The following is a 17897-nucleotide window of genomic DNA, read 5'->3' on the forward strand; positions in this document are numbered from 1 at the left end:
TGGCCCTGCTGACACCTTGACTTTGGACTTCTGTCCTCAAGAACTGTGAGAGAATAAGTGTCTATTGTTTTAAGCCACCAAGTTCGTAGTAATTTGTATGGCAGCCCCAGGAAAACAATACAGTCCTCTCCTTCCACTCTTGACCACTGGGGCCCATTCTCCACCCAGCAGTCAGAATGAACTTTGAGCAATACAAACCTGATGATAACTTCCACGGAAATACTACAATTAAAAAAAAAACACCACACACGCATTTAGAATAAAACACCCACCCCTTCCCATAGCCTACAAAGCCCAGCTGGACACAGCCTCTGCTATCGCTCAGCTCGACAGCTCTCACACTGCCCTCCTCCTCCCTCAACACATACCTGTCACCAGGACATCAGCTATTATCTGAAGCACACGGAGCTCTCTCCTGCTTCAGGGTCTTTGCAACTCTCTTTCCTCCTGCCTCCCATCTCTTGCCCCGGATCTTGTGGGGTCGGTCCAGTTTAAAAGTTACCATCACAGAGAGGACCTCCCTGCCGCATCTACAATGCTCTCCAACCACAGCCCCGTACTGACCATACATTCATCGTGTTTATTCCCTTCATACTCTCTGTTTGAAATGAACTCATTTGTTTACTTGTTAATACTGTTCTCTACCCTCACTATGGAAGTCGGGGTTGGACTTGTTTTGTTTTCCCCTGTATCCTCTTTTGACAAATGATTGTAAATGCACACTTGCATGAATTGCTTCTTTCCATTCCCTCATTCACTCAGTAAATGTATATTAAGCCCATTGTGTGCCAAGCATATATCACTGCCAAGCTCAGTGACAAATGTCAGGTTTTCTCTTCTTTTAAACTTAAATTTGATGTATTTTTAAAAGTAGGTAATACTTTCAGTGGAATAAAATTCCAAAGGTAACCCAGCTATTCAGTTGAAGACTCTGTGCCAGTTATCAAGTCATGGTCGGGCAGGTCCAAACCCATTCTTTTATACTCAGCTTTTGGATGCTAGGCCTGCGGCTCTGGGCAGTACATTTCTGCTTCGTCAGCTGTCTTGTGTGAGACTCTCCCAGTAACAGCGTTAGGGGGACTGTGAAGCCACAGGAGGAAGAGACCTGCTCCTTCTATGGGCTTCCTGCCTGCCTCTAGCACTGTGAGCATCACCCCAGCACGTCCCCCTGCCTTCCTCAAGCAGCAACGGAATCCAATTTATACTTCTTCTCACACAGGCTTCATTGCACCCCCCTGAAGGACACCATCACCAGCCATCGGTGCCCCCTTCCTCAGAGGTCCCTGTCCTTGCATATGATAGGAAGTCCCCTCCCCAACTTCGAAGCATTAAGAATTAATTTCATTGCAACCCTCACCTTTGTGGGTGGTAGTGGTGGCCTGCCGTTGTTACTTCCATGAAACCTTGGAGGGTTTACCCTTTCCGTTACCTGGGTAACAATTTTACATCGCATTACCACTTCTTTAGGCTAATTTCTCTCTGGGCAAATGACTTCTGTGGTTTCTGTCTCTTGAGGAGACCTTGGCTGATTCAGCCTCCTTCCCCCATCTATGCCTGCTTTTCCGTGGAAGCTACCAACCAACCAGTTTCTTGTGTATCCTCCAGAGATCAAATGCGTTTTTTGAGTCAAATAGTCCTATCAAACATAGAATAAGATGAAAGCCATCAAACTTTGTCAATAGTTAAGGTAATAAGAACTAACTTTCCTGTTAGTACCAGGCTCTGTGTGAAGTACTACTTCATATGGAAGATATTATTATTCACCTTATTTTACAGATGAGGAAACTGAGGCAAAATGAGGAAACAGCTCACTCCAGGTCACACAGTTAGTGAATGTCAGAACGTGTGTTTGAATCTAGAGACACTGGCTCTGCATCCTCACACTTCACCACTTTGCAATATTGCCTCCCCTGTGTTGCTGGTGTCCAGCGCTTTGGCTTTAAATCTGAGGCAGGAAGCTTAATTCCTACCTCCTAGCTTGTATCCTTGAGCAAACTACCTACTCTGTTTGGACCTTAGTCCCAGTGTGTGTAAAATAGTTAAAAATAAAGATCTACCTTGTAGGGCTTTTGCAAGATGAAGTAAGACAGTATATGAAAGCATCTACTCCACATTATAAATGTTAGCTCTTATAATCAATGTGATCATTATACCTTTCCCGTTCACTCAGTCTGTGTCTGTTTTTCCCTCTGTTTAACACATTAGGCAGTGGCGTGCTGATAAATGTTCAACAACTAGCTTTCTGAAATTAAAACAACGCCCTAATTCCTAGTTTTTACTGATTTCTGTGGTGTTACTGCTCCCTCCATGGCAGATTTCAAGCTACCGGCATGATGACAACTGGCTTACAATTCTCGAGAGCCTGTATGAGGGGGTCTAGCACCCCACCCCACCTAGGTCTTGGTGAGACCTGAGATTTGAGCATTCTTTGTCTGAGAGCCTCCAAAACATCCAGCGTACCACTGCATACGGTTCAGGAAGGTGAATCTGAACCCCTGAAGAGCTCCTGACTTTTGCTCATGCATTCATGTATTCAGCGGATATTACTGAGCTCCCTGCTATTTGCTCTCTCTGGAAGCACTTATTCAAGAATGAAAACCTGCAGCTGCCCTGTTGAATGGGCTTTGTCCTGGGCTGTGCTCCCGTTCCTGTCCAGGGAGCGTCCTTTTCCCTCCTCGGCCCGCCCTTCCTTCCTCTCCTCCCACCAGTGTCTCTACAGAGCGTCCAAACTTCTATCCCTGTGGGCGCCTGTTTCTCTGTGATCCATCCAAACCTTCGCTCACACAGGCCATCCCTCCCCATTGCCCCAGTACCTAGCTCAGTTCAGGGGACACCCTCACGTGTGTCTGATTATTGGTCTACCAGATCATCTGTGTCTCCACGACCTCTCACTAACGGTGCCCCTGGCCTCTCTATCTGCCTGAGGTGCAGAGTCACCCACTAGACAAGTGAACACTTTGAGGGGCTCATGTGGTGCTGTATAGCTGTTTCTAGTAAGTGTTGGGGAATCAGATGAACCTGGGCACAAAACTCAGCTCTGTCATTTACCAGCTCTCTGAACTTGGCGCAGGCAAGTTAACTATTTAAAATCTTCCATTTTCTTTCTCCTTTCCTCTCCCTCTTCCCCTTCATCCTTCCCTTTCCCTCTTTCTTTCCTTAAGAGTTGGTGGCTGTCTTAGTCTGTTCAGGTTGCTATTATAAAAAGCCACAAATCTAGTGGCTTATAAACAACAGAAATTTATTTCTTACAGTTCTAGGGGCTGGAAGTCTGAGACCAGGATGCCAATATGGTTGGGTTCTGGTGACAACCCTCTTTGGGACTGAAGACTAATAACTTCTTGCTGTATCCTCACTCGGGAATTCTCTGCGATCTCATTTTTATGGGCATTGATCCCATTCACAACCTAAGCACCTCCCGAAGGCCCTACCTCCTAACACCATCACATTGGCATTGGGATTTCAACATATGCATTTTAGGGGTCACCGACATTCAGACCATAGCAGGGGCTGTGTTGTGGTTAGTTGTTTTTTTTTTTTGTCAGAATACCACACATACATGGTGTAGAGTTAAGGACTTTTACAAAACTTATTTTGAAATGGCTGGTCTCCCCAACTCTATTTTCTCCTCCCCAGAGGCAAGTACATTGAAGTTCTTTAGCTATTTCTTTTGGCAATTACCTTTGCATATCTAAACAACATAATTAGACCGCTACTTCTTGATTTTTTTCGTTTTAAGCCTACTCTTTGGCTTCCTACTATGGAACAGGACCCTACGTACAAACTGTATGTGTTTTTTCTATTAGGCAATACTTTACCATGGAATAAAATCAGATCAAATAGTTACCTTAGAATTCCAGATTGGAACAGGAGGATCAGTCCTTTAGTATCTTCATCCCCGCCCACCATGTACACACTCTCTGCCCCTCTTGCTGTCTCCCAATATGGTTACATCTAATATTCCTCAGATCGATATTCAGCGTTTATATCACTGTGGAATGCTGTTCATAGCTGACCCATGTAGGGTTCTGTGAATACTTTTCCTTTCTTCTATAATTATTGTTGTCCCTGGAGGCCATGCCTGTCCCGATTTGTTTGCTAAGCATTTGATATGATTATCACAAACTCAACCCAAAGAATCCCTCATTGTGAGTGTCCTCTCGATACATTAAAATACGTGAGACATTCTGTCAACTTCACCTCAGAGAAACTCCTGCAGACCCCCTGACCATCAGGTCTGGCCTAGGTTTTTTCCTGGGCCCGAGGCACAGCTATTGTCTTGGGGTCTCCGTATACTGTCATCCAGGGCTTTGGTCACTTTCCTCTGCCGTTGGAGCCATCCTTGCCAGAATCTTGTATCTCCTGGTAGAGGAGGCCTGTTATGCTACAGCCTCCTCAGACCTCACATGCCTTGAAAATGCCCAATTCTACCTTGACCTTTAAGTGATCATTTGGGTGAAGAATTCTAGGTTGGAAGTCATTTCTCTTCAGAAGTTTGAAGACATGGCTTCGTTTTCTTCTAACTTTCACAGTTGCTGTTGAGTGGCCTGATGTCATTGTGATTCTTTGAAACCTGTTTTTTTCTCCCTGGAAACTTATTTTCCATTTGTCCCCAGTTTTCTGAAATTTCGCAATGATATGCCTTGATGTGAACCTATTTTTATCCATGATTCAGGACACTCTATGGACTCTTAATTAAAAATGTCTTTCCATTCTGATAAATGTTACTGAATTATTTCTTATGGTTGCTTTGTACTATGTTAGCTAAGCTGGAACTGTGGCTCCCAGAATTCCCTTCTCTGGATGGTATCAGGCTAGTGTTGGCCACAAAGGACAGTGTGTACCAGATCTGGGAGGGAGAAATGAAGCGGCAGCATATATGTGTGCTTTGAAGGTTGGTGTCCAGTACCAGCCACTGAGGCGTCTGCTAGCTCACCTTCTTGGTTTGGGGCAGCCCATTAGTTCCTACGATATCTGTTCCTTTAGCCTCTCCATCCTCTGGCCAGTGTGTGTGTGTGTGTGTGTGTGTAGCTCTCTGGTGGTAAAAGGGTGCCAGATTCTCCTATGGGTCTCCCATGGCTTCAGGTTGGAGGTAGTGAGAGAAAGACATGGGTTCCAGTTTGCCCTCTTGGGTTCCACTGATCTTTGCTCTTAGCCATGTCCAGCTTCTCTTCCCAACTGCCAGCCTATAGAGACTTTAGGCTCAACACTAGGTGCAAAGGCAACAGTCTGCGTAGACTTCTCCAACACCTCCGTAATCATGTGGCACAGGCCTAACTCCTGTACCAAATCCCTCATCCTGTATCACGTCAGTGGTTCTGCCTCTCTGTTCAAACCCTGACTGATTCATTTCCTTAGTGATTTCTTATCCTTCGTTGTCTCTATTCTTTCTTTCTGGAAACCTTATTCACTGAAGATTGACCTCCCGGATAGGTCCTTCATTTTTCTTATGATTTCTTTCTTATTTTACACCTCTTTGTCTTGTTACTTTACTTTCGAGGAGAGTTACTCAGTTTTATCTTTCAACAATTCCATTGAAATTTTAATTCATGCTATTTGTAATTTCCAGGAGGACTTCTTTAGTCTCTGAGTATTCCTTTTTAGTAGCATACTCTTCTTTCTTCATGGATGCAAAAATCTCTTAACATTTTGGAAATAGTAATGATAGTTTTTCTTTTTTTTTTTTTTTTTTTTTTTTTTTTTTTTTTTAGTGCTCATCTTTTTATTGGGGAGGCCGGTGTGTATTCAAACATTTTTGTAATGTTTGAATTTTTAATTTTCACTTTAGAAATTATTTTTAATTGCAAATTAAGATAAAATGGCCTCAATCCCCCAACCTAAGCTCCAGTTAAATATGTTTGCAAAGCATTAAAGATAATTTCCAAACATACAAAAAGCCATGTATAGTCCCAGTCCAGATACACATCCTTTCCATGTTCCCTTCTGATGCCTGTTCAGGGACACTATTGACTTACTTTTGGGCTCAGATGTAATAGCAGCAGGGATTTGGTTTTCTTTTCTGCTTTTTCCATTTAATGGATATCAGAGTTTTCACTTTTTTTTTCTTGCAACAATTAATTGTGCCTCATGGTTAGTTACTAAGGGTATTTCCAAATTATATTGTTATAAACATGATCTATGAACACTTTTGAATATCCTCATATCTTTGTTTTCTCTTGGCTTTTTAAAGAATTTCCTTTGAATTCTCAGGAGTCGGATTCTTGGATCAAAACATATAAATTTCTAGACCCTTGATTGCCTTCCAAATGGGCTATTCTTATACTGCCACCAGTAATGTTTGAGTACCACTTTTTCTACATGTACTATATAATTAGTAATGATAGTTTTAAAAGAGATTTCTTCTTCATGTTCTATTTCTATTTCCATCAAAATGCTTTGTTATGTTTGCTTTGGTCTCTACCTTTCATTTGGCCTTCCTCAAGTGTCTAATGCCTCTTGTTTATATTTAAGAATGAGGTACTGGTGGGCAGCGACTGCAGTGAAAGAGTTTGGTGTGATGTCTCACACCATTTTGCTGGTACAGCCTACCACAAGGCCAGAAGGCAGAACTTAATGTTGACTGTGAATCTGGAGGCGTTTGTAAAGTGTACGAAGATCATCTGAAGAGAATGAATCCCAACAGCCCCTCTATCACATATGATATCAGTCAGTTGTTTGATTTCATTGATGATTGGTTGACCTCAGCTGCCTTGTTTACCAAACTGATACCCAGGCATACCAGCCTTATAACAAAGACTGGATTGAAGAGAAGACCTACGTGCTCCTTTGTCGGCAAGCCCAACAGGCCGGGAAATAATTGTATTGGAAGCATTAAGGGGTGTGGGATGGGCTTGGAACACAGGTATACACAGCATGCAGTAGTGGAAGTTTTGCATTATAGCAATCCTGTTTTCATTTTGGTACACTCTAGCCAGGATTAAATGTATTAGATGAAATGTGAGGATCTTATTTAGTCTGGAACTCCCAACACGCCCTTTTCCTTCCTTCTTTCCTTCCTTCCTTCCTTCCTTCCTTCTTTCCTTCCTTCCTTCCTTCCTTCCTTCCTTCCTTCCTTCCTTCCTTCCTTCCTTCCTTCCTTCCTTCCTTCCTTCCTTCCTTCCTTCCTTTCTTTTTTCAATTAAACACTTTTATAATTATTTAGATGGAAGTTGCTCTCTGTGAGTTATGTTGGTTCCAGTCCTTCAAAAACTGTTCATATCCGCTTTATAACATTCACTGTACTAACCCTTCTTCAAGTTGGAGTGGCGATGGGGTAGGGGGAATTTAGTTATGTCCTCAAGATAAAGTCTTAGTGAAAACCAAATAAATGTTCTTTAATTATACTTTCAATAATAATAATGATAATAATAATAATAATAATAATAATAATAATGTATTTATTGGAAAATCTGCGTGTGTGGGGCTTACTAACTAATTTTTACTGTATGTTAATCTAGCCAGGTCCTTCATTGGGAAACTCCTGATTTTAGTATTCTCTATCTTTCCTCTTGGGCTAGTCAAACACCCTAGAGAAGGGGTTTCCAATCTCCTGCCAGGAGAGTACAACTGGCTGCTAGCTTTCTGGAAACCAAGGCAGGAAAGAGGGCTGGGGGTCTCAGCATTTAGAATGGCAATGCTGCTTGATCCCTGTTTTCCCATGGCATCCTCACCCTCAGTTGTAGGATTTTCTCTAATCCAGAGCCTGCCTGTTCCACCCTTTCCTGAGAAGAAAGCACAGTCTTCTGCCGAAGTGGAGAAGAGGGAGTTATATGGCTGACTGGAGTAGGGGAGGAGATCTGGGTTCCACTGGTTCTTAAATCAACTTTTAACCAGTCCCCTGTTTTTAGCTAGTGCACCCTATCCCAAGTCCTTAGCTGGTATCTGAGCTATAATCTCTCTGCTCCTTGGCTTTCTCCACAGCCAATTTAGGATTCAGCTTTCTCAGGTCTGCAAAGTCCATTCATATTCATCCCAGCTTCCAAATTTTTATTGGTATGAGTTCAATGTCTACTTTATTTACCTTGTAGGTTTGTTAATTTTTTCAGTCATTATTTTATTTATTTATTTATTCAACAAATATTTATGAACAAGAACTACGTGCCAGGCATTGTTTGGCTTTTTTAAAACATCACTTTTATAATGGAATTTTGGATGGGAGCAAACACATTTATGTGTATTCAATCCTCCATCTTTACCTGGAAGTCAAAATCTCTTTCTCTCTCTAATCAATTAAAGAAGAGTAATAATATTTACTCATGAGGTTGGGAAAGAATTAATTGAGATAATGCATGTAAAGTACCTAGAATAGTGCCCTGTACATATCTGCCTAACACATTGTTAGCACTATGGTTATTATTTTAGTTTTTACTGGTCTAAGGCAGACCCCATCTGGATGGTTAAGAATTATAGACATTTTGTTTAGTTGAGGACAGTTATGTTCAAGTAGATTGTGCACACTGTGAATTATGTTGCAAATTTTAAGTTTTTGGCTGACCTCTCCCACCAGGCCATTAGAAGTGTGCCCAGAGGACACAGTCTCAGCGTAAGGAAAGCCCACATGGGATTTGGATGGTGTCTCTGCTAGGAGCAGAAATCCTATATAATGGTCCAAAGTCAGATAGAAATCACTTGGAAATTTTCACCGCTGGTCTCCTCCAATAACATGACATTTGAAATTTCTTCAACAAGTGACCCTTTCCACATACTGTCACAATTATTCTCATGTCAACCCTGACAGGTAGGCAGAGTTGGTAGTGCTATTCTATTTTCTAACTTAGGAAACTGAGGCACCAAACAGTGATGGTCCTTTTCTACTGAGGTGTAGCCAACAAGCAACAAGCTAAGATTAGCACACAGGGTTGTTCCTTTTTAATCTCTAATTCTACTGAGAAGAACATAAGCATCCTGAACTACCATTGAGTAATGATGAAGTCTAGGAAGTAAGTGGTTTCTGTAGGCCAGGAATTCAGGGAGGTCTTGGCTGGGCAGTGTATATTTGGGGTCACTTACGCAATGGCAGTCACATGTCAGCTAGGACTGCAGTCATCTGAAGGCTTGACCAAGGTTGGAGGATCCAACATGGCTGACTTACATGCCCGGCAGGTTGGTTCTGGCTGATGGCTTATGGCTAATGTATGGCTCTTGTATCAGTTACCTAATGCTGCGTAACAAATTACCCCTAAAGTTAGACATTTAAAACTACTCATCTTGCTTTTTGTTGTTATTGTTAATAAAAAATAGGATGGGGGCATAGGGTGGATTGGTTGCCAGATACAACCTTTCTAGGAAGCAGCATAGATGGCTGGGATGCAGAACAACAGGAACTCTCATTCATTGCTGGTGGGAATCCAAAATGCGATAGCCATCTGAAAGACAGTTTGCCAGTTTCTTAAGCTAAATATACTCTTACCATATGATGCAGTAATTGTGCTCCTTGGTATTTATCCAAATGAGTTGAAAACATGTCCACACAAAAACCTGCACATGGGTGTTTAGAGCAGATTTATTCATAATTGCCCAAACTTGGAAGATGTCCCACAGTGGGTGAATGGATAAATAAACTGTGGTACATCCAGACAATGGAATATTATTCAGTGCTGCAAAGACATGAGCTATCCAGCCATGAAAAGATACGGAGGAAATTGAAATGCATATTACTCAGGAAAAGAAGCCAGTCATATATGATTCCAACTATGTGACATTCTGGAAAAGGCAAAACTAGGGAAACAGTACAAGATCAGTCAGTGGTTACCAAGGTTTTAGGGGGAGAGAGAGGGATGAGCACAGGTGGAGCACAGGGGATTTTTAGGACAGTGAAACTATTCTGTATGAATTGTAATGGTAGATGTGTGACATTATACCTTTGTCAAAACCCAGAGAATGTACAACACAAACAGTGAACCCTAATATAAGCTATGGACTTTAGTTAATAATCATGCATTACTATTGGTTCATCAACTATAACAAATGCACCACAGTAATACAAACTGTTGATAACAGGGAAATAATGTAGGAGAGAGGGAATAGAGCTAATGGAAATTCTCTGTACTTGCTGCTCAGTTTTTCTATGAACCTAAAACTGCTCTAAAAAATACTATCTAGTAAAAAGAAAAAGAAAAAGGACGGAGCATGGGATGGTTTGGTTACAAGGTAAAAACCTTTCTAGAAAATATAGCTCAGATGTCCCTGAGGGCTTTGAGCTGCTTATTCTCTAAATAAATAAATCTTGAGGTAAAAATGCTTTGAGGATAATGATGTAGTTGGGTTAATATCTGCACCATCCTGAAATGAGGGCCTAATTTGGGTAACTTTGAGGTTATTTGGAGATCTGAATTTTTAATACATTTGAGCCCGAGGAAAGAAGAGAAGCTATTCATGTTCATAAGTTTTTCTCTCCTGTTCTCTCTCTCTCTTTCTCTCTCCCTCCCTCTCTCTGTCTCTCTTATTATCATTATAATATTTTGCTTCAGAGCCTGTGCCATGAAGCCCCAGAGACCCAAAAGAGACCGGAAACCTGTTTTAAAAAGACAGAGTGAGTCATGCTCAATGAATAGGGATTTTCACAGAGGGGCATTGTTCAGTAAAGCCAGTACTGATACCCCCAGCCCCCACACCCACCTTGGTGACTCACGCCATCACCTTTGGATTGGAAGTGCAGCTCAGGGCACTGAGCCCACAGAGATTCCTGGGAGGTTGACAACACCTCAAATAACCCACCAGCCACTGACAGTTGGCACCACCCCACGCAAAGCTCAGGGAAGAACTGTGCCTGGCAGCGGTGATAGGACCAGTCCTCATCTGGGACAGATCTAAAGCCCCCTCCCTAGGCATGGTGCTCAGTGGTTTATGAATCTCTTATAGAATCCTTGCACTTAGAATTTTTGTTCTTACTTACTGAACACTTTTTTGTTCATTAGACAGACACACTATGTGCTAGAATCAGAGAACAGGAATGAATAAGACATAGTTATTGTTACCAAGTGCTTACGCCTTTCTGATGTGCTTACAGGGAGATAAATGCAGTCCCAGAGCTGTCATGGGAACAGTGTAGGACTCAGTGCCAATACGGTGGGCATTTTCTGGTGTGGCTGCAGCATCCATTCTGCTAACAGTCCCCTGATAACAGCCAGCTAGTCTCCTTCGGGCCGGTCCTTCATGCCTGTGCTCAGAATCGGGCAGATTGGCCTCCAAGCCTCGCTCCAGGGTTGGATTCTGATTCCTGAATCAATCGGTGTATCTCGTTCTACGACCATGATCCTTGTTTAGAGAGGGGCGTACGTCCCCAGTTCAAGCCAAAAGCAGAGAAGGAGTCTCCACCTATGTCAGAGCCACTAGAAAAATCTTCTAGAATGGGAGATGGAAAGGCATATACTTTAAAACGGTGGTGACTATTTGGTTACTATGGGAGGATGAAACTGACACTGGGGGAGGCAGAGCAGAGACAGAAAGAAATGAAGTCCTTTATGATATCACGCGAAATGCTGGCTTAAACTTTGCCTGAAGGCAAATACTTTCATGACTTTTTTAGCTACATCAGTAGCTAAACCAGATACATTCTCATACATTCTCTTTATTGTTTGAGCTGGGTTTTCCTATCCTTTGTAACTGAATGTGTCCTAAGTTATGGCGAAGAAAGAAATATAGGGAGCAGGATAAGAAAAGTGATGTGTGATATTCCATATGTCTCCAAGAAGCACAAAGAAACTGGCTGCCCATACTGAGCCCCCAAGGAGTTAGGGAAAACCAGTGTGTGAAAGGATAGAGCTCCCTGAGGCAACCCAGCATCTGAACCCCCTCCTATGCTTGGGGACCCCCCACTGTAGGAGTTCTGACGGAGGGATCGACCTCCCAGCCTCAGAAGCCCACCCCGCCACCCTGAAGGTTAGGGTGGAACCAAGTGATTGGTGCTCAGCCAATCACAAGCTCCCACTGGGGCTCTTAATCCAGATAAGCGATGCCAGGAAGCAGGAAAAGAGAATTCATTCCCAACAGTGGTAACTACATCCACTTTCCAACAGCAGCAAAGCTGGTGCCAGTGTCCAGTGGTGTAGTGCCATTTCTGGTGTCCTCACCCGGTGGGTGCCTGGTCTCCCTCGATCCCTGCTTGTTTTCCAAGCTTGATTCTTTCTTTCTAGCAATTTTGTGCACCACCGAGTAACCTCTAAATAAATCCCTTTTCTGCTAAAACCATCAAAATTGGTTTGTGGTGTTTGCAGGTGAGGACCCCCCCCAACTGAGTAGCCAAGGTGGAGGTCAGTACTAGTAGGAAAAGAAGCACTGGTGAGGAGAGAAGGCTGTGAAAGTGTCCTGAAGAGAAACAGCCTCCATGTCAGGTATAAGGGATGTTGGGGCAGACAGACTGGGATTGTATCAAGCTCTGTCATTTACTGCGCCAGTGACTGTGCACATGTGACCTAACGTCTCCGAGCCTCAGTGTCTCATGTGTAAGGGGGGTATGACAGTAGGACCTACCTTACAGCACTGTTGGGATGATTAGATGAGAAATTGCCAGTAGCATCCTTAGTCCAGATTCTGGCACAGCCCTGGTCTTCGGATAATGGTAGCTATTGTGACTTCCTGTATCTCAAGAGGTGACCTTGCTTATACGGGGCTCCATGGCACCCTTTTTTTGAGTCTACTCATCTTTCCTCTTTCCTCTTCATTCATAGCAAAAAGAAATTATTCTTCATGGGCGGTGAGAGAAATTTAATTTGGATCCAGACAGGTGTGTGCTGGTAGATATGTGAGAACCAGCTCTCCAGGGAAATAAAAGCACGGATTTATTTGTAGCATTTCTTGATTTCCATGGTGTAAGTATTTCCTCTGTGGCTGATTTCAAGCAACCAACATGATGTTACTGAACGTGGAGGTGGGAAGGTGCACCACCAGACCCAGGGAAGGATATCTGGGGAGTGGGGGGAAATAGGTGGTTCCTAAGCTCTGGAGCAGATTCCTAAAAGAAACTCCTTAAGTACTGTTGACAGGATGGGACCCATGTTATGCTTTGGCTTAAAACCTGACAGTACTCTTCAAACGATACCTGTAACACCCCATACTTATAGCCAGTCCGCTTCCAGCCCGTCTTTCCTTCTGTAAAGTCTCTTCTGCATCTATCCACCCTTCCTCTCCAAGTTCACCGCGGCCTCCCCAGCCCATGGGCTCAGCTTGTCAACTCTGAAACAGTACTCCCTTCCTGCTGTACGTAATGGGCCAGGTATGCCATCCCTATGCCAGCTTTTAGTGCATCACCCCACTCCTGGTTTACTGTCATACGACTCCAGTTTTATTGTTCCATCCACTGTAAATGCAGCTGCCTGGCTGTCCCAGCCTTCACCTGGCCCCCCTCAGTCTGTGAGTGACCTGTGTCTGAGTCTCAGATCTTCTACTTATGAGCTCTAGGGCAAACCTTAACTTCCTTACCTGTAAAGTGCTGATAATAAAAGAACTTTCTCTGGGTTGTTTCAAAGATGAAATCATTCTGTAAAAGGCTAGGCATAGTACCTGGCCCATTGTAAATGCTGAATTGGATCTTGGCTCTGTGACAATGGCCAGGACGATGACTGCTCTAAAGTGGTAGCTGGTGGAAGGATGATTTTCCTCCCACCTGAAATTCTATCCTGCTTTCCTTTGCTGTTTCAGGGCCACTTTTCTATCTGCTTTGGTTCTGTTTTCTTCTGATACACTTTTTCTCTGTACTCATTAGCTCCTTTTCTCTGTGAGCTTCTGAGGCAATTACACACACCATGGCACATTTAATGCAGTACTGTCCCTTACTGTCCCCTGTTGATGTCAAGAGTGCCTTTCTGGCTCCTCTGTAAGTGGCTTGCAGGGAGTGGCTCCTCATCTTCATTTTCTCCCCAAAGGGTCTTGGATCAGCAGGCTCCGAGCAGCCAGGCTGGTGCTCGTAAGTGTCCAGAACAGTGCCTGGCATTCTACCTGCAACATGTCATGTTTTTTGTTTTTTTTTTCAATCAACCAAGATTTCTTTGAGCACCAGGTATGTGCTGGGCACTGAGGCCACAGTGAGTAAGACAGGAGCCTCCGTCCTCTGAGTGTTTCCGGTGTCGTGAGAGCAGCTGACCTGAAACACACAAACACCCAAACCAGTGGCTGAGGCCGCACAGTGCCATGTGCTATGAAGGGACAGAAGAGTGTGTGACCGGAGATTAAAACAGGGGCCTGATTTGGATAGGGGTGGGGGTCAAGGCAGGAACATTTCAGTTAAAACTGGAAGGAGTCACTCAAGGGAAGAGGTTTTCCAGGAAGCTGGTACACTGGGTGCTGAGTGGAATGGTTCAACGTGCTAAGGACCTAAGATAAGACCACACATCGAGAGAGTGAGCAGGAGAGACAGAGCAGCCTGCAATGATGGGCAAGCAAGCAGGTAGCCCAGGGCCTGCTGGGCTTCCTAGGCTGGATTGGGTGTTTTGGTTTCCATCGTAAGGGTAGGAAGCAGTTCATGCTCTCAGAAATCTTGTGAGGTAGCTGCTATTATCACCCCGTTTTATTTTGGAGGGAATGGAGGCCCAGAGTGATTGAGTAACTTGCCCGGGGTCACACAGCTAGTCAGCAGCACAGCCAGAATGCCAGTGTTGCCCAAGCTGGCCTGGACCTCTCGGGCCCCCAGCAGCCAGCAGCTGAGTGATTGAGGGCAGAGCTGACCACTCTAGGACCCACCAGCCCCATCCTTCCCACAGGCTGTTTGGAAAGGACCCTCTAACTGGGGGCTTTTCTCTGAGGAGGGCCAGCCTGAGGCCCCCTGGGAAGCACGAGACTGGTTTGGTGGGAGTAAAGATGTCAATTCTGATGTCATAGTGGGGTGTTTAGGCTGCAAAGCACTAGATCCCACGGTCTTCCCGGGCTCTGTCTTTTGTTTTGTTTTCCTCAGAAGCCTGGGCCCACGGTACCAAGGAAAGGAGGTGGTAGTGGTTTACGGTGAGTGGTGATCTTCAGCTGGCCCGCTCTTGGCAGAGAAGCCAACACACACGGGGGCCTGAGGAAGTCTCATGGAGACAGGATGTGCTTGGGAAACTGTGAAATAGGCTGCGTTTGTCTTCTCAACTCCTGAGTCCCCTTCAGGCTAAGACCTCCTTCCTTTCTCCCCGCCCACCCGCAGGGAGATTTGGTCCCGAGCCCCCAGGCCTCAGCGTTCCCAGCCCGGCCTCTGCGGCCCCTCCCAGAACATTAAAACTTACTTAAGATGTTAATAGGTGACAATGACACCTCCCAGGGTTTGGGACCCAGGTGGTAGTGAAGGGTGGGAATTTCAGGCACCAAATGGAGGTGGCCTTTTGGCCCGCCTCAAGTCACCCCAGGGAGATAACTCTTTTTATTTCCAGAGTCTTCTGTAGTAGGGAGATTTCTTTTCATCCATCGTTGAAACCCCCTTGTTTTGTGGAGAGGAAGGAGCTTGCAGCTCAGTGAGGCAGAGGGGCCATCAGACCAGTGAGAGGTGGGAAAAAAATGAGGCAATCAAACCTCTTGTCAGCTTCCTGCCAAGGAAGGTCCCTTTGTTCGCCCTGAGCCTGGCCCTTCGGCCACGACATGACCGAGGCCCTTGGGTCAGGAGGCTTGCCCCCTTTATGGCCTTCTAATAGACCTTCCTTCCTGCCACTTGACCAAATGCCCCTGCTTGCCGAGGAGGGGGCAACCCTATAGCTCTCCCTTTGGTTTGCCCAATGTCCCCTCCCCCTAGCCTCACCCCACGAAGAAACTAGCACCTGGAGCTAGAAGGGGAGGATGTGCCTGCATTCCCACTGGCTCTTTTGTCTGAAAGGACAGGAAGGTTCCCTGGCTCCTCAGCCCTAAGGAGGTGCTCTCTTCGCCTTGCTCTTTGTCGTTTGGTTATCTGTTCATATCCCTTCATGACTTCCCCATGCTGTACGTTCTAAGCTCCACCATTATTTTGTCAGGACAGGTTGACCCTGGTTTCCATAATGCAGTTCAATCTTAGTTGCAGAGGGTGGATTCTACCATCCTTTGCTGGACTTGAGGAGTTGAACCGGCAACCTTGTGGTTGAGAGCCCACTGGCCCATGTGGGAATCGAACCGGCAGCCTTCGGAGTTAGGAGCATGGAGCTCTAACCGCCTGAGCCACCGGGCTGGCCCACTGTGAATCTTGAAGTCTACTAGAAACTTTCGTTAAGCTGTCAGTATTACCTCCATTTTGCAGTTGAGGAAACCGGCAGGTTGAGTAATTTGTCCAGTGACACAGTTAATAAGTGGCAGAGTTAGAATTTGAGTGCAGTGGGCCTGGATGCAGAGTCTGCTCTCCTAACCACCGTTACCATGGAATTTAGAGATATTTCCCCTAAGTGATAATTATGAAGAAAGCACTAGGCTAGGCACTGAAGGCATTTAAACATGAGGAGGATGAAACCTGCTTCCTCTTGCAGTTTCTCCCTCAAGAAGTTGATGATAGAGAGGAAGCGTTGCCTGGGAAGATGGGTAAGACAAGTCGAGACATGACGGACTGCAGCAGAGGGCAGAGTACGTGCGGAAGAGAAGATACACACAGAGGGCCTTTCATACAGAGGATGGGAGAAGCCACATCCGGTTTGGGAGACTCAGGAAGTCAGGAAGAGTTCCAGGGAGGCATTTGGGTGGGGGATGGTTTGGAAGGACGCATAGGCTTTATGGCAGGGTCCTGGGGGGGATGAAAGACTAGATTGGATCAGAGAAGATGGGGCTGATGCCTGAAAACCGCAGACTGAAGGGCAGGAGAATCAGATCTGAGGTAAAAATACCCTGAGTACAAGACACATCCCTGAGAACAGAACATAGAAATTTCAGACAATGAGCTCTGGACTGCCTGGGTTCGTTTCTGTTTTAGCACCTTCCAGCACTATAACCAAGACAAATAACATAACCCATCCCTCATGTTTCAGTTTCCTTATCTGAAAAGTGGGTGTAATTCAGGGCCAAGACCAAGGCGAGGTGGGAAAGGCAGTCGCCTTGAGCACAAAATTTAAGGGATACCCCCCCAAAAACTCAGTGATCAAGATAAACAATAATGAAATGCAGTATGTTTAAAGAGTTAAAATCAGTGCAAAAAAACCCCACCACAAAACAAACCATGATGAATGAAATATTAAGAATTTAAATAAAGAAGGGCCATACTGAGCCACATTGGAGCCTAAGGCAAAAGGAAAAATCGGGATAACTGATCCTGTTTTTAGTTAAGATAAAGACACTCCATGCTAGTCCCGGCCCTGATAACACTAGACAAGGATTAAATGAGCTAACTCATGGTGAGTGTTTGGCAGGGCGTCTGGCAATGGAGAACCTCGGAGAGTCTAGGGGTCTGAGGCCTGTGCTGGGGTGAGGTGGAGCTGTGTGAACACCTGCTCCTCCACTTCCCAGCTGTGAGACCTGGGCCAGAACCTGTTTCCTGTCTCCATCTTGCTCATCAGCTGTTGGATAGCCTAGGAAGAAAGACGCAAAGTGCTTCATGCAGTGCTGGCACGTAAGTCAAAGAATCACGCTTGTCGCAGTTACCTGTGTTTGCCTACAAGCATACCTGCACATGAAAGGTTTTCTGGTTGTTCCTGGTGAATTATTGTTTGTTGGCTTTTGTTTTCTTTTTTTTACAAAACATTATTTTTCATTTCATTAGACATTGGGGTCAGGGATTTAGCTTTATTCCACGGTCCTCGTGTCACAATCCTCTTTGAGGACCTCTGGTTGCTCTGACCACAGCCTGGTCCACCCCTGCCCCCTCTCTGACCAGGCTGGGATGGTTTCTGGGATGGATTCTTTGATGATATTATCTCTGGAATGAAAGGGGGCCTTTGCCTGGCCATTCCTGTGTCTTCCTGTCCCCTTCTTCTCTGCTCCCCACCTGCCCTTCCAGTGGGAACACTGCCTCCTGGGTGCTGGCAGCCCACTTTGATTACTCGTGT

The 17897-nt window shown here is 44.9% G+C and overlaps 1 protein-coding gene and 1 pseudogene across 2 annotated transcripts in view; one reads left to right on the forward strand and one right to left on the reverse strand.

Moving 5' to 3' along the window:
* Positions 1-17897, reverse strand: part of SPRY4 (sprouty RTK signaling antagonist 4) — a 67448-nt gene that overhangs the window by 14673 nt on the left and 34878 nt on the right. The gene's annotated exons all lie outside the window — the stretch shown is intronic.
* LOC308491511 (enhancer of rudimentary homolog) lies at positions 6515-6814 on the forward strand (annotated as a pseudogene). Its single transcript has one exon. The product of its transcript is annotated as an enhancer of rudimentary homolog (transcript).

Source organism: Rhinolophus hipposideros (genome assembly GCF_964194185.1).
Source record: "Rhinolophus hipposideros genome assembly, chromosome: 23".
Classification (NCBI taxonomy): Eukaryota; Metazoa; Chordata; class Mammalia; order Chiroptera; family Rhinolophidae; genus Rhinolophus; species Rhinolophus hipposideros.